The sequence below is a fragment of the Hippopotamus amphibius genome, chromosome 5 (assembly GCF_030028045.1).
Source record: "Hippopotamus amphibius kiboko isolate mHipAmp2 chromosome 5, mHipAmp2.hap2, whole genome shotgun sequence".
Lineage (NCBI taxonomy): Eukaryota > Metazoa > Chordata > Mammalia > Artiodactyla > Hippopotamidae > Hippopotamus > Hippopotamus amphibius.
Genome location: NC_080190.1, coordinates 71254685 through 71276546, shown reverse-complemented (window position 1 = coordinate 71276546; position 21862 = coordinate 71254685). Strand labels below are relative to the sequence as shown.

Below are 21862 nucleotides of genomic sequence, written 5' to 3'. Positions count from 1 at the left end.
AACCATCCCAAGACCATTTGAAGAATTATTCTTCTGTTCTCTGTTGCCTCCCGTAGCATATAAAAAATTCTTACATATGATAGATCTATTTGTAGGCTACTTTGTTCCACTGAAAGCAAACTTTGTATTTTTACCATCAGTGCTCGTCTGACCACATGGTAACTGCTCTCTGAATAAGCTTGTTGGTACTCTTCCTTAGAGAACTCCGGTCTAAAGAACCCTTTTTGGATGGCTATAGCTCAATGAAAGTCAATCAAATCTATTTTGAAACCCATTTGGTATATTCCAAGGAATTTTAAAAGTTCCATGGATCTGGCCCAGTGTGGGTTACAGCGGTTCACATAAAAAAGGTCTGTCTCAAAATGTACCAAATAGCCCCATGTGAATAAAAATGAATTGCATACATAGCCAAATTTTGCAATGGATCCAAGCAAATTTAACAGCTTTTGTTGAGCAAAAGTGTTATCTGCCATAACAGCTCCCACAACTGTAACACACAAACCGCAGACAAAACTTCTTTCGTGCGCCAATGTGTATGTTTATGCCTCAGGATCTGCTAACACTTCTCAAGTGGAAAACATTTGCTGTTGAAACAAATAGTTCCTTTATAAATCTCCAACTGGGCTGTGAAGACACTGACAATTATGTTGATTTTAGGAACAATCATCATTCATGCTTCATCCAAGTAAAAATATGTTATTTTTCCATAAAGAGTTACATTATCTAAGTACTAAATTTTAGAGAAAACATATTCCTTTATATAATCATTATATTCATACATTAACTTTTCTTTCTTTTTTTCAATGCAGTGTTTTTCTACTCTATGCAAAGGTGGTTGGGATACAAAAATGAGTAAGGAAAGGAAATAAAGGGTTTGGCATGACTTTGCCCTCAAATAAGCACACTAAATATGAATAAGAAGACAGTACATGTATTGGGTTGGCCAAAAAGTTTGTTCGGGTTTTTCCATAGTCTTACAGAAAAACCCAAATGAACTTTTTGGCCAATGTGATATTTAGACTGCTTAGTAAATACATTTCTATATGACAAACACCAGCATAAAATGACATCAGCTACATGCTAAATGGCTGATATAAACAATTCCATTAAGAATTCGTAAGAAAATCAACAAAGATATTGCGACAGAAATATTGAGACTTTTAATGACTTTTGAATGAAGAGTTGAACTTAAATAAAAGGAGTATATTTCATGCAGAAAATTGCAAAGGAAAAGACACACAGTTAGAAATGTGTATGAAATGTTACATGGAAAATTAGTAGAACAGTTTGGTTAAAGTGAATTGTTCATATAAGAGAAAAGTGAGAAGCAACATTGGGTATATCAGTAGGAGTTACAGTGAAGAGTGTTTCTAGTGTTGGGTCACTGCCTCACTAAGAGTATCCAAGATGGAGGAAGCCAACAAAGAGGCTGAAGTGGGAAACTGGCACTAATGTGTTTAGTATGGATTGGATGACAAAGAGAAGTGAGGTTGGCATAGTAACTAAGATACCATAGAAGTGGTCTAATTATAACATTGTATTTGTTTTTCTAAAAATGCTTTTTTTCTTGTTTGTTTGAGAAGAGTCTTTTTTTTCATTAGTGAATTAATTTTTGAAAATGGAAAAACTGTAGAAGCAGAATAGGCACTTCAAATGCTAATGTGAGACAAGTACCAATCCATTGTTTGTGGAGAGTGCCTAAATGTAGTGAAGTCATCTGAATAGCAGTGCTTCAGATTAAAACCTTACATGTTTTTCTTAATACCGTCACTTTTACTTAAAAACATATTCAGGACTCCAGAAATTGACTTTAAGACCACATTTTCTAAAATTTAATTTCTCGATCTCCATTTTCAAAGTTATTTGGGGATCCATGAAAATGCAGACCCCCGAAGAGCACCTCATGCTTCCTAAATCAGCCTGTCAGTGGAACCGAAGAATTTCCTTTAGTTTAATAACAAGGATAGGTGGTTCTTAAAGGCAAGAGTATATATTCAAACTCAGCCTTGGGGAAGGATTTGTTTTTTTCTTTTTTCTCTTTCTATGTAGTTTAAGACATCCCTGTGCTATGTGATGGCTACTTCTTAAGGAGTTGTAAGCAACCGTTTCCATATGTGTGTGCTATTATTTAAGTGTTTTTTTTATAACTTTTACACGCAGGAGTTTAAGAACAAACATCCTTAAAACTGCAGGAAAGTAATATAAAACTGATAATTTCTGTTCATAGTGGAAGAGAAACTGTTAAAAAAGCAAAAGTACCTTGTAGTGGTGTTGGTGTTTTCTTATTTGAACCACACTGTTGTCAACTACAACCGGCACTTGCCATCTGCCTCTACAAGGATTAACTCATGTGCTGCTGCAGCTGCTGACTTTCAACACCCCCTGGAAGGAGTTCAGGGTGGAGAGCAGAAATGAGGCACTCTGTGCTCTGGGAAAAACTGGCAGAACAGGTCTTCAGATAAATATTTTCAGGAGCCGATTGTATGAGCCCAGTTCTTGTATCTCCTCATAACTAGCAGTAACCTTCTATAAAAAATGCATGTTTGACTGCATGTATCCCCTTCATCAAAATCACATATATACTGACCTTCCCCCCCTACCTCTTTGGAGCAGTTTCTCAGAGCTATCTGGGATGCTGTCTCCCAGATGCTCTTTTTGCCTCAAGTAAAACTTAACTCCCAACTCTCAGGTTGTGCATTTTTTTTTTAAGTCAACACTGTTAATGTCCTACACATGATAAGACTAACCTGAATGTTGGAGAAGTCCAGAAGCTCGTCTACTCCTATTGCCCTGGCGTGTTCACAGAGTCAAACCACATCGCCCAACTTAAATGAAGAGTTTTTCACAATCCAGCATTCTGGGAAGAAGATAATAAAGGTAGAAAATGAGGACTGGGGGCAATATTAATCTAGCAAACAGGGGATACATTCCTCTCTGGGGCTTAATTTGTCCTGATTTTTAAATGTGGAAATAATTCAAATAATCTGTCGGTTAGAATTCAGCTGTCTTGTACCACAGTATTAATCTGAGAGTTACCCAGAGCGGTGGCCAGTAAGAGAATCTGAGGAAGTGGGGAGCAGTAGTGATGGCCAGCGGAGAAGAACACCTGTGCCCAGCAGAGAAGCAGCATTATGAGAAATCAGCAGCAGAGGCAGTAGTGTGGTCACAGGATAAGCCAACTTTAGTGGCAGAACAGGAAGGGCACATTTCTGAGTACGTATGAGGCAACACCATGGAGCACACTGAATGGACATCTTGTTCTAATGATGATTTCTTGTTGGGGATGGCACCTTTAAAATTTGGATTTTAAAAATTATAGATTTTTTTTTAGCAATGTATTAGTAAGTTCAATGACATTCCGTTAGACTTTATTACCCTAGTCTATAATATCAAGACCCTGGTCAATAATTTCAGGACTATCACTTCCTTCTTTGGCCACTTTTTCACATACAGCTCATAGTATCTAAGAAGCACACAAGTAGGTTTAGTACAACTTTTCCTCATAGTTTGTAAACAAAGCTTTTACAAGGAGAGTTCCATGACAAAGATTCTATCCCTGTATGCACAGTACATGAGGTTTGCAGGTTGGTACTCAGGAACCATTCAAAAAGCTTGCATTGCATCTGCATGGGAGGAGAGTTTGAGAAAGAATGGATGCATATATGAATGGGGCTGAATCACCTGAGGCTAGCACAGCATTGTTAATCAACTATTCCAATATAAAATAAAAAGTTAAAAAAAAGAAACCATGTTATTGTCATGGATCAGAATCCATATTAGCACATAATAAAGACTGATTTGAATCAAAACAAACAAACAATAACAAACTTACATAGCTTCAATGTCTATTGAGAACAGCTGTCATGCCTAAGGGAGATAAACATGGGGCCAACAGGCTCCCTTGGGTAGTTTCCCTGATGTTTTTTCCAAAGTACAGTAGGAAGGACAACTTCTAAAAAAGTCCCTGCTAGAGTTCTGGGGGTCAAGTAAAGCTGTGAAATAGTGCACACCTAGACCCTGACAGTACACTTGCCTTGACTACAAGTAAATAAGTGCTCTGAGGAGGCCAGTAGTAAAGAGACTGTTGTAACTGATTATTCCAGCCCAGCCTTATTGGAACAGAGAAACCTATTTTTCATGTTAAACTTATTAACATATTACGTAACACACTTTAGATAATTCTACCAAAATGGAACGGTTACAGGCCTTGTTATCATATACATGTGTATTCAAATACCAGCATAGCCTGGGTAGTCATGGTTACTACCTGTGACCCATCATTTGTAAAACACCTGCAAATGAAGACAGCTACCTCTTGTGGAGGCTCCCCCTGCCCCGCCAAAATCAGTTGAAATAATGTATATAAAGAATCTAGGGGGCTTCCTTGGTGGTGCAGTGGTTAAGAATCTGCCTGCCAATGCAAGGGACACGGGTTCAAGCCCTGGGCCGGGAAGGTCCCATATGCTACAGAGCAACTAAGCCCCTGCGCCACAACTACTAAGCCTGCGCTCTAGAGCCCTTGAGCCACATCTATTGAGCCCACGTGCCACAACTACTGAAGCCTGTATGCCTAGAGTCCATGCTCCGCAACAAGAGAAGCCACTACAATAAGAAACCTGTGCACCGGAGGGTGGGGGATGAAGGAGAAGCTGAGATGAAGTGAGAGAGTAGCATAGACATATATATACTACCAACTGTAAAATAGATAGCCAGTGGGAAGTTGCTGTATAACAAAGGGAGTTCAACTCGAGGATGGATGACGCCTTAGAGGACTGGGACGGGGAGGGTGGGGGGGAGTTGAGGGAGGGAGGGAATATGGGGATATGTGTATAAATACAGATGATTGAACTTGGTGTACCCCCTAAAAAATAATAAATAAAATGAAAAAAAAGACATTTTCAGAAATATTAAAAAAAAAAAGAAACCTGTGCACCGCAACAAAGAGTGGCCCCCACTCGCCACAACTAGAGAAAGCCCGTGCACAGCAACGAGGACCCAATGCAGCCAAAAATAAAATAAATAAATAATAAATATTTAAAAAAAAAATCTAGGGAGATCCTGGTCAGTAGAGTTGCTTTAAAAAAAAATGCTAGTTTCTTATTCATCTTTAGAATTTCCCAAACAAAACCTCTGAAACTCTTCCAAAGTCAGTATTTTGGACCTGGCTAAAGATCAGAAGGGTAGGATCTCAGTAAATAAATCTATTTATAGGCACAGAGTAGTACTGATATAGAATGGCACAAAATATAGAAAAAACGGGAAAATATTGGTGAGGTTGAATTAACCGTTGTTAATAAAGGAATCTGCTCATTTCGTTTCCTTCTAAAGAGGAATGAGCATCAACCAATTGCATAAAAAGTGACTCCAGTTATAGATAATTCTATATGATCACACTGTTCAACTCAATAGGTTAAAAAAAAAATGCTTGGGGAAAATCAATCCTGAGGAAGATAAGTTACTACCCCCCTAAAAATGTGTAGTTTATTCATTTGACTTCAAAAAGACTGGACACCAGGATTTTTTGGCAGTAGCCAAAGAAGGCCCAATTAAAATTTGCAAAACTATTGATCTTACTTCTGCTTTGACCTCTAATGTGTATCTTGCTCATAAATAAGATGACACAAAAAAGGAACTATTGATTTTTGCATGATCTTTTGCTTGCCTTTTTCTCCCAGTGCACTGAAAATGTTGTAGCCTTTTCTCAAAATAAGGCTTCTAGGATAGGCAACAGTAGACTGTGCTTGATAATTATCAGAAAATAACAAAATAATAAACCCTATTCAGTTTATTCCAATAATCTTCACATATCTCTTCTCATTTCTAAATACCTGACAAGAATGTAAAAACTAAATTTGGGGTAGGTCACTGACTCACTATGCAATGAGCAAAGGTTATTTGAATAGCACTGCTCCTTCTTTTAATAGTGTGCCTTTGGGAAGAATCCTAGTGAGAATCTCCATTAATACAATTTGTGGGTAATTTCAGAAAAAAAAATCTGTCTCAAAATTCCTATCCTGCCCTACACACCTGTGCTCAATTTTCTTGCTGCCTCTAGGCACCAAATTCCCATCCCTCAAGTCTGATCTTACTTCTTGTAATACTAACAATGAGAGAGAGAGAGGGAGGGAGGGAGGGAGAGAGAGGAAAAGAATCCTGGGTTGGGAACTGGGAATTCTGAAAGTTAATCCTGGATAATCCTGGTTTTCTTTCTACTTCACTGTATCATCTTTGACAAACACATTGAGCCTCTCTGTGCCTCAAACTTGTCATCTGTTATATAGTCTGTGTGTAGGACACAGCCTACATGTACATCCCTAAAATAGGGATCTATTTAGCTGACCGATAAAGTTTAGCAGATCTCTAAAATTGCCCTCAAATATTTTATACATATATTTGTATACATATATTTAATTTAAAAGTCTAATCTCTTCTTTACATCAAAGAAAGTTTAGCAATAAATGATGAAGTAGACTGAGTCATTGTAGAGTAATAGGTTTATGATGAAGTAGACTGAGTCATTGTAGAGTAATAGGTTTATGACCAAAAGTGATCCCTTTTGGTCCATGACAAAAGGTCCTTGATATTCGGTCCTGTCCAAAACCATTTGGCACGGACTAAGTGTCTTATGGACATTTCGGACAGGAGCAAATTATCTGCTAACCAGTCCATTTCCTGGATCCTCACACAGTCCTCACTTCCCAGAAAAACAACATAATAACCCACAGAAAGTTTAATAGACGATTAGAAGCCTTCAAAATTCAAAGGGTCTCCCAATTATGAGACCTGAGGGACCCATGAATATGCTGGCGAAAGACAGCAAATGACCATAAGTCAATATAATAAATCAGTGTTATGGAATATTTAGGAATCACAAATACCTATCTATGTAGCCACGTCAATCATCTAGGAAAGATAAAAGATAAAAAAGAATCTAGACGAAAGGAGCATTCATCAAAAAGACTAGAGAGAGAGGAGCAGCTTCACATATGGTTTCACATCCCTGTAGTTGCTTACTTATCTTCGGATTTTTCTTACATCAATTTCCACGGTCACCACCACACTCCGTATAACCCCTCGCCAAACTTGAATCCCCCTTTTTACTTTTTACCGTAAAGATGATTTCTTAAAATTCCTTTATTTTTATCCTGTTGGTACAGTGACATAGCGTGAGATTTCAGAATTTTTCCCCAAATGAAGGAAGACCAAATGGCAAAGAAATACAAAATACACATTACCTAGTTTATGACAATTCAACTTATGATATCTCCTCACCTTCTGGAAACTTCCTCAGTGTAAACAAAGCACACCATCTCCTGTACCACCAGTACTCATATTTATCACCATAACAGGCTTAGAATTCATCTGTGAAGAGAACGTGATAAATTGAATACAAAGTGAAAAAATGTCTTAATTTAGCAAACGTAATAGTGAATATGTAATATTCAGTAGAACTGAATGGCCATGATCATGAACCAAAAAGAGTTTTATTAATATATATTCTTTTATGGAAATGTTTAAGAACAGGTATTGAGGAAACAGAGAGGGTCTGAGATTATACAAGGGGTGGTATAATGACTTCAGGGAGAGAAATGCTTGGCCTCATATCCTAATTCTGTACATAGTTATAGATACCAATATAAATGACTTTCAGCTTATTACAGCTTGATCAATTCTGTGTTTTGTCTGGCAACCAATTAATCAGTTTACAGGTTTAGAGTAATTAAAAAGGATTATACAATTATTAAGCTACATTTTGAGGCTTTTTTGCTATTATTGAGCCTAGAATAATAAGAAATTTATAATAGGAAAATCAGAACTAAAGATACAAGGTATGTTCTAGACTAGTTGATCAACTGTAGATTCAAATCATTGAGTTTTCCTTCTGTGATCAGCGAGACACTATAAACCAATCAGAAGAGAAGGAAGAAAATAAATCTAGCAAATAAAGAAATCTGAGTAACAATAACTACAGGAACATGTACATCAACTGCAGACAGGACTTTTTATAGAGAGAGAGTTCTAACAATCATTTAGTATCTGGTTTTGGGGTCTGTGATTCCCCAGAAAAGCCTTAGTTTCTGAAGCTTTTTTTCCCTTCTGGGAGCTAATTCAGTATCTTTCCAATAATTACCGCCTCCCCCCTCCCCTCCCCCCACCTTTTTAGAAAATTTTTTTGGTTGCACCATGCAAGGCATGCAGGATCTTAGTTCCCCAACCAGGGATGGAATCCATGCCTCCTGCTGGGGAAAGTGTGGAGTCTTAACCACTGGATCACTAGAGAAGTCCCTGCCTTTTCTTATTTATGCTTTTATGAGTTGAGGTTTTGTTACTTGCATTTGAAATAATTTTATTTCACATTTGTAATATATATGGTTGCTTAAAGTATTAATATATGTAAATGTTTTGAAAACTATAAAGTAATTTACAAATGCTACTCCTTATCTTAATTACCTTTGTTAATATTTCAAAAGCTAATGATACCAATATGGTGTATTCTATAGCTTCCTTTTTAAAGATCACAAATTATTATAAATGCTTCTCTAGAAAACCTAATAGTTAAAGATAATAAATGTGTCCCATTTTTGTACAGAAGAGTAGAAAAATAAAGAATAATGGATATATGGACACACCTCAATGGAGACAATATAATCATCAAGCATTTACGCAGACGTAAATAACTTGAGATTGGACCTATGCATTTTTAGGAGATAACATATAGAGGCCTATTTATTCACATTAAGTACAGCTTTCTAAAACTTTCTAATTAAGCATTCATTTGTAGAATGGAAATGAAGAGATAGCCTTTACTATGTCATTGAAAGTTGTCTAAGTATTACTAGTGAGAATCATAAAATTTATGTGAGAAATAGTAAGCTAAAACCTGTCAAATAATCTAGATGCAAATTACCTACTCTTAAGCCATCAATGTATTTAGTAAAGAAAAAGATAATAGGAGAGAGAGTGGCCAAGGTGGTGGAGTAGAAGGACCCTAAGCTCACCTCCTCTCATGAGCACACCCAAATCACAAATAACTACGGAAAAACCATTGAAGAAAAAGACTGGAAAATACCAGGAAAGATCTTCTACAACTAAAACATAAAGGAGTGAAGGTTCTGAGCCTCACATCAGGCCCCCCAGTCCAGGGGTCTGGCACCAGCAAGAGGAGCCCCCAAAGTATTTGGCTTGGAAGGCCAGTGGGGCTTGATCGCAGGAGCTCTATAGGATTGGGGGAAACAGACCCTTCACTCTTAAAGGGCACGCACAAAATCTCATGTGCACCAGGACCAAGGGCAAAAGCAGTAATTTGATAGGAGCCTATGTCAGATCTACCTGCTGGTCCTGCAGGGTCTCTGGGTGGAGGTGGGGTGGGGGGAGCAGCAGCTGTGGCTCACCCTGGGGACTGGAACACTAGTGGCAGACATATTGGGAAGCATTCATCTGCATGGGCTCTCCTGGAGGCTGACATCTTGGTCCAAGACCTGGCCCCACCAAATAGCCTGCAGGCTCCAATGCTGACAGACACCTCAGGCCAAACAACAAATTGGGTGGGGACACAGCCCCACCCATCAGCAGACAGGCTGCCTAAAGACTTCCTGAGCCCATAGTCACCTCTAGACATGCCCCTAAACATGGCCCTTCATACCAGAGGGCCAAGACCCACCTCTACCCACAAGTGAACAGGTGCTAGCCCCTCCTGCCAGGAAGCCTGCACAAGCCTCTAGACCAGCATCACCCATAAGGGGGAAGACACCAGAAATAAAAAAAACTAAAACACAAACAACACACATGGAGGCTAAACAATATGCTACTAAACAACCAATGGATCACTGAATGAAACATAGAGGAAATAAAAAACAAACACCCAAGGACAAATGACAATAAAAACATGATGATCCAAAACCTATGGGGCACAGCAAAAGCAGTTCTAAGAGGGAAGTTTATAGTGATAGAAACTTATCCCAGGAAACAAGAAAAATCTCAAATAACCTAACCGTATGCCTAAAGCAACTAAAGAAAGAAGAAAAATATAACCCAAAGTTAGTAGAAGGAAACAAATCATAAAGGTTAGAGTGGAAATAAATGAAATAGAGATGAAGAAAACAATAGAAAAGATCAATGAAACTAAAAGCTGGTTCTTTGAAAATATAAACAAAATTGATAAACTTATCAAGATAAAAAGGGAGAGGGCCCAAATCAATAAAGTCAGAAATGAAAAAGGAGAAGTTGCAACTGACTTCACCAAAATATAAAGGATCATAACAGACTACTATGAGCAAATATATGCCAATAAAAGAAATAGACAAATTCTTAGAAAGGTACAATTTCCCAAGACTGACCCAGGAAGATATAGAAAATATAAACAAACCAATTATCAGTACTGAAATTGAATTAGTAATTAAAAAACTCCCAACAAACAGAAGTGCAGGATCACGTGGCTTCACAGGTGAATTCTATCAAACATTTAGAGAAGAGTTAACAACTATCCTTCAAAACTATTCCCCAAAATTGCAGACAAAGGAACACTTCGAAACTCATTCCATTAGGCCACCATTACCCTGATAATAAACCAGACAAATATATCACAAAAAAGAAAATTACAGGCCAATATCACTGATGGACACTGATGAACAGTAATGCAAAAATTGTCAACAAAATACTAGCAAACCAACTCCAACAAGACATTAAAAGCATCATATACCATGACTGAGTGAGATTTATCCCAGTGATGCAAGGATTTTTTCATTGCCCACCAATCAATCAATGTGGTACACCACATTAACAAATTGAAGAATAAAAACCATATGACCATCTCAATAGATGCAGAAAAAGCTTTTGAGAAAATTCAACATCTGTTTATGATAAAAACTCTTCAGAAAGTGGGCAAAGAGGGAACATACTTTACAATAAGAAAGGCCATATATGACAAACACACAGCTAACGTTGTACTCGGTGAAAAGCTGAAAGCATTTCCTCTAAGATCAGGAACAAGACAAGGATGCCCACTCTTGCCACTTCATTCAGTATAGTTTTGGAAGTCCTAGACACAGCAATCAGACAAGAAAAAAGAAATAAAAGGAATCCAAATTGGAAAAGAAGTAAAACTGTCATTGTTTGTAGATGACATGATGCTATACATAGGAAATCCTAAAGACACTACCAGAAAACTACTAGATCTCATAAAAGAATTTGGTAAAGTTGCTGGGTACAAAATTAATATACAGAAATTTGTTGCATTTCTGTACACTAACAATGAAATATCAGAAAGAGAAATTAAGGAAACAATCCCATTTACCACTGCATCTAAAAGAATAAAATACCTAGGAGTAAATCTACCTAAGGGGGGAAAAGACCTGTACTCCAAAAATTTTAAGATGCTGATGAAAGAAATTGAAGATGACGAAAACAGATGGAAAGATATACCATATTCTTGGACTGGAAGAAGCAATATTGTTAAAATGACCGTACTACCCAAGGTAATCTACAGATTCAGTGCAATCCCTATCAAATCACCAATGGAATTTTTCACAGAACTAGAACAAAAAAATTTTTAAATTTGTATGAAAATATAAAAGATGCTGAACAGCCAAAGCAATCTTGAGAAAAGAACAGAGCTGGAGGAATCAAGCTCCCTGGCTTCAGACTATAATATAAAGCTACAGTAATCAAAACAGTATGGTACTGGAACAAAAATAGACATATAGATCAATAGAACTGGATAGAAAGCCCAGAAATAAACCCACGCACTTATGGTCAATTAATCTACAACCAAGGAGGCAAGAATATACAATGGAGATAAAAAAAGCCTCTTCAATAGGTGGTGCTGGGAATTTTGGACAGCTACATGCAAAAGAATGAAATTAGAACATTCTCTAATGCAATATACAAAAATAAACTCAAAATGGAATAAAGAGGTAAATATAAGACTAGATTCTATAAAACTCCTAGTGGAAAACACAGGCAGAACACTCTCTGACATAAATTACAGCAATATCTTTTTGGCTCCATTTCCTAGAGTAATGGAAATTAAAACAAAAATAAACAGTGGGACCTAAAAAAACTTAAATGGTTTTGCACAGCAAAGGAAACCATGAACAAGATGAAAAGATACCTCTCAGAATGGGAGAAAATATTTGCAAATGAAGTGACGAACAGGGATTTAACCTCCAAAAATATACAAACATCTCATGCAGCTTTACGTCAAGAAACAAACAACTCAATCAAAAAATGGGCAGAAGATCTAAACAGACATTTCTCCAAAGAAGACATACAGATGGCCAACAGGCACATGAAAATATGCTCAACATTGCTAATCATCAGAGAAACACAAATCAAAACTACAATGAGGTGTCATCTTACACCAGTCAAAATGGCCATCATCAAAAAATGCTGGAGAGGCTGTGGAGAAAAGGGAACCCTCCTACACTGTCGGTGGGAATGTTAATTGGTAGAGCCAATATGGAGAACAGTATGGAGGTTCCTTCAAAAACTAAAAATAGAGCTACCATATAACCTAGCAATCCCACTCCTGGGCATATGTTAGGATAAAACTCTAATTTTTCTGCACCCCTATGTTCATAGCAGCACTATTTATAATAGCCAAGACATGGAAGCAACCTAAATATCCATGGACAGATGAATGGATAAAGAAGGTATGATATATATATATGTGTGTGTGTGTATATATATATATATATATATATATATATGTATACACACACAATGGAATATTACTCAGCCATAAAAAAGAATGAAATAATGCCATTTGCAGCAACATGGATGGACCTAGAAATTATCATACTAAGTGAAGTAAGTCAGCCAGAGAAGGACAAATATCATATGATATCACTTATATGTGCAATCTAAAAAAAAAAAAAAGGATACACATGACATTATATATAAAACAGAAATAGACCCACAGACATAGAAAACAAACTTATGGTTACCAAAAGGGGAAGGGAGGATAGATTAGGAGTTCGGGATTAACATATACATACTGCTATATATAAAATAAACAAATAACAAGGACTTACTCTATAGCACAGGAAACTTTATTCAATATCTTGTAATAACCTATAATGTAAAAGAATCTGAAAAAGAATATGTATATACACATATACATACATATATACACACATATATTTAAAAATGAATCACTTTGCTATACAACTGAAACTAACACAACATTGTAAATTATACTTCAAAAAAAAAGATGAAAATAAAGAGTAACAAATACCTCTCAAAATGCCCCCCAATTAATTTCATGCACAATAATACATTTACAGTATACACACCTAATCAATACTCAACATATTAGTGATAGCAAAGAAAAATTTAAACTAACTTTTATCAGTTTCCTTATCTGCGCATATCTGATAAAATAATAATAGATGCTCTTTTAATGTGCTGCTTCCTTATTTTGACCAGGATCAGTTGTGTGCTGAGTCAAGTAACTTACTGCTAGCATCCTAGGGAGGTGACATCAGAAGGCCCCAAAGCCAAATTAGAATAGGTTTTACATTTGTTCATTTCAATCTCCACTTTAAAATGCACTCATAATTTTCAAAGATGGCACATGACTCTACCATTTTCAATTTCTATTTCTGTATTTTACCCACGGTGCCATAGGTGTCATCACATAACACAGCAAATACTAATGGTTTTATCAAATATTAGTGCAAGTTAATGTTCTATGTAATTTGGACATGTTTATTCATATCTAAGGAAATATTTTAATTATTTAATAACACTGAGCAAACCTGAGCCATAAGAATGGTGACATTAGCCAAGATATTTCAAAGAGATTTGAGTTTTACTATAACATTAAAAATTCAGATTCAAATTAATGACACTTAAATTGCCTGATGTTTTCTTAATTTTATAAATGCTCTTTCAGTGTCTTCCAAACACTTGGAAACTCTTCAGGCTTTGATAAGATTTTTATAGCCAGGCAGTCATAGCATCAACCTTAAAGATACATTTAATCAGCAAATAACCTTAATGCTGAACAATAATCAAATCTGAATTTTGCACTGCAAAGACAAGGAAGTTACATTAGTATTATTTAGTTAAAGGTGTTTTAAGACTTTGAGAAGACCTCATAGAGTTGAAACATATAGACCAACTATAAATCTACATAATATAATGTACTTGGTAGTATCGCTCTTTGAATCTGTATTTTATAATCATCTGCAGGTCCAGAATATTCTGCCTATGAATACTTCAGTAAGGGTTGGTTTTTGAAGGAAAAACGTGAATAAGGCCATATTCTAGCACTCTTTCTGACATCTGAGTAAGACTTAACAAGATGAATTTAGAGACTGTCCATGCAAGTCTGTGAGTAGAAAATTAAAATCTCTAGGAACATATAGAAAACATAAATGAATAAATCACAAAGAGAAGTATCAAAATTTAAGTATTCAAATTCAAATGATTTAGATACTTTTGACTATCAAATTAGCAAACGATTTTGTGTTAGAATTTAATGCTAGAAAAATGTAGTGAAATTTGCACTAATTTGGGGGAGTGACAACAGTATGACACCTACAAATGAGAATTGTGAAAAGATTGAGTAATTCAACTTCTTGGAATCTATTTTAAGGAAAAAAAACTCACTTTTGTAAACATGGATGCAAAAAAAAATATTCATTCTGATGATGATATATTTATAAAAGAAAACAAATTAGAAAGTCTCATTGTTTACCAATGATTATTACATTATGATATTTTATGACTATCATACTATTTTTAGTGTTTGCTTTTTAAACAAACAGGATTTTTATGACAAAATACTAAGTGATAATACAAAGTGGAAAGCACATGTGTACTGTATTATCTATTCCACGTACGCATGCATACACATACATTTCCAGAAGGAAATACATAAAGATATTAATATTTTAAGATAACTTTCTGTTCATCTTTTTTGGTACCCTTTCCCATCTTTTGTCTGATAGAATTTTCATGGCCTATAAGAACCCCATTCCCCCATTCCCTGTGGTTCATAAGAACTTGTTCTCACTCTTGTCCCTGTCCTCAATCACAGAGTATTTCTTCCAGGAACCAGCACTTAATGCAGAAATGGATACATGATTAAAAAAATTAAAGTGTTCTCTGAGATTTGATAGATGAATCTTAGAAAAGAGAGATCTTTCTTCTCAAATAATGACCTGTAGACATATAAGCTGAGAGCTACAATAAACTTATGACTCTTGACATGAGGAGAACCGGGCAAGAAAGAAGCACACGCTAAGGGAATCAAAGGTTAGGACTGGAGAAAAACAGACAGGGCCCTAAAGACTTTGTCTGAAACCCTCGATCAAACTACGTCTAAAGTTATCACCAACCCATTATTGAGAACAAACGATGATAATAGCAATAATAATGTAATAAAATAAATATATATTTATATATTCTTTTCATTTAACTTCTTGGGGATAGGTTTCTATCATCTGAAACTAGAAAATTTCCCAGTAATATGGATCTGTTTAGGTGATAATATTATGAAAATTTGAAATATGTGTATATTTCTGTATTTTCTAATTGTTCAACAGTACATTTATGTTTTTATAATCAGACTGATATCATACATGTTGTTTAAAAAAAGCTGGCAAATATTCTAAAAAGTCATTAAATCAATAACTTTAATAAATCCAAGTTGATAACTCAACAAAGTGAGTAATACAAACCCTCAAAATATCTGCTTGACTACAAGAGGACTATCACTTTAAACTCACATTCAGGGAGCCATAGTAGTATCAACAGCATTCTTTTGTTCCATCACTGTCTCAGAGAAGAGTTTTTTTCAAATTAATGCAAACTACTCTCCCTTATTTGGGATTTAATGATACTTCTCACCTTCAGCCCCTACTGTCTCTTCAGGAGCATTACTTAACTGTGTGAGTTTTCTGTACTCCTTCACTGAAAACTTGGTGTGAATTTGATTATCTCACATTGGAAACAGGAATGCATGCTTTTAAGATTGGGGCCAGATAAGCATGCTAAAGTTTAATGCAATGAAAAAAGAAAAGGAAAAAGTAAGAAAAAGAATATAAAACTGCCATTATTTACATATAATTGAAGCATCTATCTGGAAAAGTCAATAAAACAACACAAACTTTCATGAAATAAGAGATTAAAATAATTTTGCAAGATGTAAGACATAAAACATCTATTTCATTTCTTTATACCAGCAACAATCCATCTAGAATATAGTGTTTTAAATTAGATATCATTCATAGTACCAGCACATCTATAAAACAATCCAACCAAGATTCATAAGTTGGTTTTGCTACAGAAAATCCTTTAATACCCAAGGATGAAAGCTGTAGAGCATGCCTGAATAAACAGAGAGGTTTTTGTAACATGATGTTTAATAATATAGTTGTTGTTTCTCCTCAAATTAATATATAAACTAAATGCGAACCAAAAACAATATGCTAGTTTGATTTTTTTTTTGAGGAACTCAAACATATTCTAAATTTAAGTGCAGAAAAATTTCATGAATAGCTAAGTCATCCTTAGAATACTAAAGAGGAAATACTGCTCTTTGAAAGCTAAGACATGCTACAACAAAACCACAGTAATAAAATAATTTTGAATTGCCACAGAAGATTAAAAAATTAGGCCAACAAAACTGAGAGATCAGAGAGAGAACCAAGTATGCACAGGATTTAATGAAAAAAATCTGTATCAAGTATCAATAGAAATGATAGATTATATTTAAATAGTATTGGTAAAATTGCTTCATTTAATAAATAAAAAGTAGATCTTTTTGACATTAAAATATGTTAAAGTCTAGTTAAAGATTAAAATATGAAAGATGAATCTAATAATTTTTAAAAATTAGGAGAACATTTTTAAACCAGATGCAAAAAGGGATTCTTAAACATAGCGTTAAGAGCATGAATTTCAAGTAATACTGATGAATTTAATGACATAAAAAATGTCTTTTGTTCAATAAAAGGTGCTTTTTACAAAGTAAAAAAGATAAATGAGTGAATTGGAAAGTATATAAACGTTTATGAATGAGTAATTTCCAAAAAAGCAAACAAAAATTTTTGATTATATGAAGAGATGTGCAAAAGAATTAGTAAACAGTAAAAGCAAATTAAATTACTGAAATATCATTTTGTACTATTTGTCTAAGAAAAAAAATAGGAAACTGGGTAATTCCAGATGGTGGTGGGTATTTACTGGTATCAGAACTGTCATGCTCTGGCATTGTTTTGGGGAGTGTGGACTGGTTGAACCATTCTGGACCTCAATTATGCATTCTCTGTGAAGTTAATTATATGCCCTTCTATGGCACAGCAATTCTGCTCCAAGGTTTACAACCCAAACAAATTCTCAGTAACGTTCATAGAGGATATATGTGAAAATTGGTTATTACTGCAGTATTTGTGGGAATGGAACGTTGGAAGCAACTGTTCATCACTAGGATAGGCAAAATGAGCTGCATGCACATGCTAGAATATTATGTAATAATTAGAGGCAAAAGTTATACATAGAATAACACAATTATATGCCTAGATTTTTAAAACTTAAGCCTTAGTAAAAAATTTAAGAAACAGAATGAGGCATATCAATACATATATGTATATATACACACATGCACATTTGTATCACAATATCTCCTTATACATAGTGAGATATAATAGTGTGAGATTGTGATATGTGTGTATATGTATATCTAATATGCATTCATAACAGCGATATGGATTTTGCAGTAGAATAAACAATACAAGATACCTTAGAATATATAATAGTTGATTACAGCTAGGATCGGGGAAAGAGTAGAATATGGGAATAACACCAAATCAATTAATAAAAGAAAAGAAAAAAAAAAAGAAAAAAAGAAAACCAAACTAACAAATGAAACCAAAAAGGACCGTACAGGGGACAGTGATGATAGTTTGCCTTCAGGTAAAAAGTACAGTTAACTCAAATGTTTGCCCTTATGCTCCCAAAATAAAATGAAATATTCTGAGTCATCAAATTGCTAACATCTTAGTGATCCATGTAGAGAGCAAAAAACAAGTAGTGCCAGTGCAGAAATAGTCACTGTGTGGTATAAGTACTTAATCATTTTAACATCACAGAGCTTGTGTCAGCATTCATGTATATGGCAAGAAGGTGATATAGCAGAGTGGGCTATAGAAAAGGCCAGAGTGTAAAATAAAGACCATAAAAACGAAAGCTAGGAGAGTTAGAAAGATAGAAGATGGCACATTAGACAATATGACCTCTCCATTTCTGCTTTAAAAAAATCACTGATTGTTAAATTTCACTGGATTTCCAATGGGAAATATTGAATAAGCAAATTGTCGTGTCTTGGTTCTAGATGAAGTCATACAAGGACGCTGGTACCACAGCTACTGTGAATGAGCTCAGTGTGTGCTTCCCGATGTACTCGAAATGGGTTCTGTGCACTGCAAAGAGTAGTTACGCACATATTTTAAAATAGTATTCAAGTTTTAAGTTAAAATTTTAATGTAGTTTTTTGGGTAAAACTTTAAAGTTTGACTTAAACGTTGAATTACTTTACTTATAAATCAAGGGAATTTTAATACCCAGTTTTAAGGAGATTTTGATTAATGTTTGGTCTCATTGTGAAACTTAATTAACTAAACCCAATTAACATTATAAAATGATTTATAAATTTAATATATTTGATTTTAATTATGTAAATTGTTTGACTACCAAACTAAATCTTCCCAAGAACTAAAGTAAATCTTATAAATCATTTACACTGAACTTATAAATAAGCTGATTAGGTTTTCTTAACTGTTCTGATGCTGTTTATAAATTTAGAACAATTTAAATACAAAACTATAATTATATACATATATAATATTACTAATAAGAAAAAATCAAATTGTACACTTTAAATATATGCAGTTTATTGTGTCAATTGTATCTCAATGAAAGTTCTTAATGAAAAATAAAATATGTCTCTATAATACTTGTTGAGAATAATGCAGAACTTCAAAGAGTTTATATTCTAGAACAGGGGTCAGCAGCCTATGGCCATAGACCAAATCTGGCCTATCAACTGATTTTGCAAATAAAATTTTATTATAATAAAAAATATATATAAAACTGTAAGTCTAAATCACACAGTTTTTATTTTAAGTTAAACTCAAAGATACATTTTTCTAGACATTTTGGTATGATACAGTTTCTTAATCATTAAAATATTTAACGTATCAAATATACTGATTATTCCTTAACACAATAACTAATGCTATAATTTGGATTTATCATTCTTATAATGATTTTATATTCCGCATACTTACCTTTACCAACTAGGGGAAAATAAACTCATGTCTTATGTTAAACGAGTTGATGTTCCCATCCACTGCACAGTTTCCTAACAGATACAAAGACCCCTGGCTAGGTCAGTGGTCTAGATATTGCCCTTAACAAGGAGGAGCACACTAAATCCTATTATAAACATCATAAAAAAGAAATCCCATCTCTTTAAAGGGGATAAGCTTTGAATATATACCCTTAGGTTCAAGACACATGAATCGTCCAACTGTAGTAAAATTATCCCTAATATTACTCACTACACCAGTTGTGTTTGTATACATTTGACTTCCTAGCACTAAGGAATTTTTACATTGACGTAATTTTGCATAACAACATCTGATTTTGTGGTTACAACTTGTAAAGTCATTCTACCGGGAATGAATAGTAACAGTCCTTTTGTCTTGGAGTGCTTGTTCAGGAGTATAAGTTCTGGCTGGGATATACCAAAGTTATGTCATGTAGCCAAGAAATAGCTGTGAAAGCAGTAAGACCAAAGAGAACCTGGGCTCTTCAACTTCACAGTGGAAGGAGGGATATTCTCCAAAAATGGAGCAGAAGAGGTTTAGATTTTGGACAGTCAGCAATAACAAATGTTTAGCACAGCCTTCCTGCATCCCATTGCGTTTCTTGGCTGTTGTTTCAGTTCTCTCTGCATGTTTTGTCCCCAAACTTCTGAGACTTCCTACTGCCTCTGGACACATTCCTATCCTGGCTCTTATCTGTTAGCTTTATTTCTCACTATGCCTTTATGCCCAGATAGTCTGCTGAAATGGAATAATTTACCTTTTCCCTAAGGTATTCCTAAAATCTTATGTGAGTGCCTTTTTTCTTAATATTATGGGTTGAAAATAGATAACCCATTTGATTGATTGTTTTCTAAAGCTGTGTCTAAGTGGATAACTTAGAACAGGGATCTAAGGAAATCAGCAAGGAAATCAGTGAAAATGAACTGGAATAGTGCAGGAAAGAAATGATAGTTACTTGTTCAGGCTGTACAGAGCCCACGATGAAGTTTTTATTAACCTGTTTTTTCTTTTTTTATCTGGAAAAGCAAGGACAACATAGTTAAATTTTTACACAGTTAGATTTAATCAAATTAGGCACATCTGCTACATTTTGAGACTATGTTTTTTGTTTGTGTGGTAGAGATGTCCTTTCTTGAAAAAATTACAATGACAGAAGACAGGTTTTTTAAATGTATATATTTAGCACCTTCACTTAGCAAAAATCAATTAATAAGCATTCTATGTCAATTGTCTCTTTCAAAAAGTTAGCTTTTCCAAGAAATCTAAAAAACTGTGATAATAGTAGTAAAAGTCTACCTCATAAGCTAAGGGCTGCCTCTCTCTACAGATAATAGAAACAAAATATTCCAAAACTAACAATAAATCTTGTGAGGGAGGGAAAAAGCCCACAAAAGATATTTTCAATTAATGCTTATTTCATTGTTTTGACTTGCTACTTGTGTCTGGAGGTGATTTTGTTTTATTTTTTTCAGTTTTGTTATTAAGGAACTCAGGTTTTTTAACTGAAAATAAACAAGCCCACACATGAGGGGATAGTTGGCCCAGGTTCTATTTAAAAGGGTATATATATTTAATCTAAATTTTTGTGTGCTTCTGCAAACCATATTATGCCTTCCAGTGAAAACCGAAAAGCAAATAATTAAAGAATTGATTGTACTTGTGAAAAATCTGCTTCCTAGCTATGGTTTTGTTGCTCAAAAACTGGGAGACTTTAGATTTAAGTCTAAATGTCCTTATTTATTATAGATAATTAAAATGATTATTGAAAATGCTTCTCTGATCCTTGTTTGGAAATTTTGCAAGAGTACTCACATTCTAGGGCTCAAAATAGATCTTTACTCCAGTGGGTAGTTGGCATGACAGTAGAAATCAGATATAATCCAAACAGCAGGCATGACTGCTATTCAATGAGAGAAACAAAAGCCAACATTATAGGAGCAGAATCAGGTGTCAGATTGAGATCACGTATTAGAAAATAAGGTAAAGGATCAGAAGCCTAGAGAATCAGGAATGGTTAGAAATCTAAATGGCAAAACAGCAATAGAACAAATATTTTCAGAAATAGGTTGTGAGAAGAAAAATGAGTATTTTGTTTTCATTTGATCTGTATTTGTTTTGATTGTATGTTCTAGATCAGTTCCTTTGACTTAGAGGCACAGAACTAGTGTGCTTTAAGAAACCGGAGAGAGTAGTCTCTTTTCTTATTTTCAACAGGGAGAATTAAGCTTTCTATTTTTAATTTGCATTTGTCCTTACACTAGACACTGTACAGGATACAATAACGAACAAGATAAAGTGTATGCCCTCAAGACATTTATAGAAAAAGTATCTGAATTGGGACCAGATTTATCAGGTTCACTATCTCCAATTTATAAGATCAGAGTCTCCTAAATGAATATTGCAATAACTTTTATTTTCTCCCCCACCAAATTACAAAACTCTCAATTTTCTCTTTATCCATATGTGTTATCATGAAGTAATGAACTTCTAAAACAGGACTGCTCAATTTACTGTGTCATTATATG

The 21862-nt window shown here is 34.7% G+C and overlaps 1 long non-coding RNA gene across 1 annotated transcript in view; it reads left to right on the top strand.

The window, feature by feature from the left end:
* Positions 1-21526, top strand: part of LOC130853593 (uncharacterized) — a 156432-nt gene extending 134906 nt beyond the window's left edge. The window contains exon 3 of the long non-coding RNA XR_009053818.1: positions 21470-21526. This is a non-coding gene — a long non-coding RNA (uncharacterized LOC130853593). The remainder of the gene's footprint in view (positions 1-21469) is intronic.
* Positions 21527-21862: the final 336 nt, after the last annotated feature.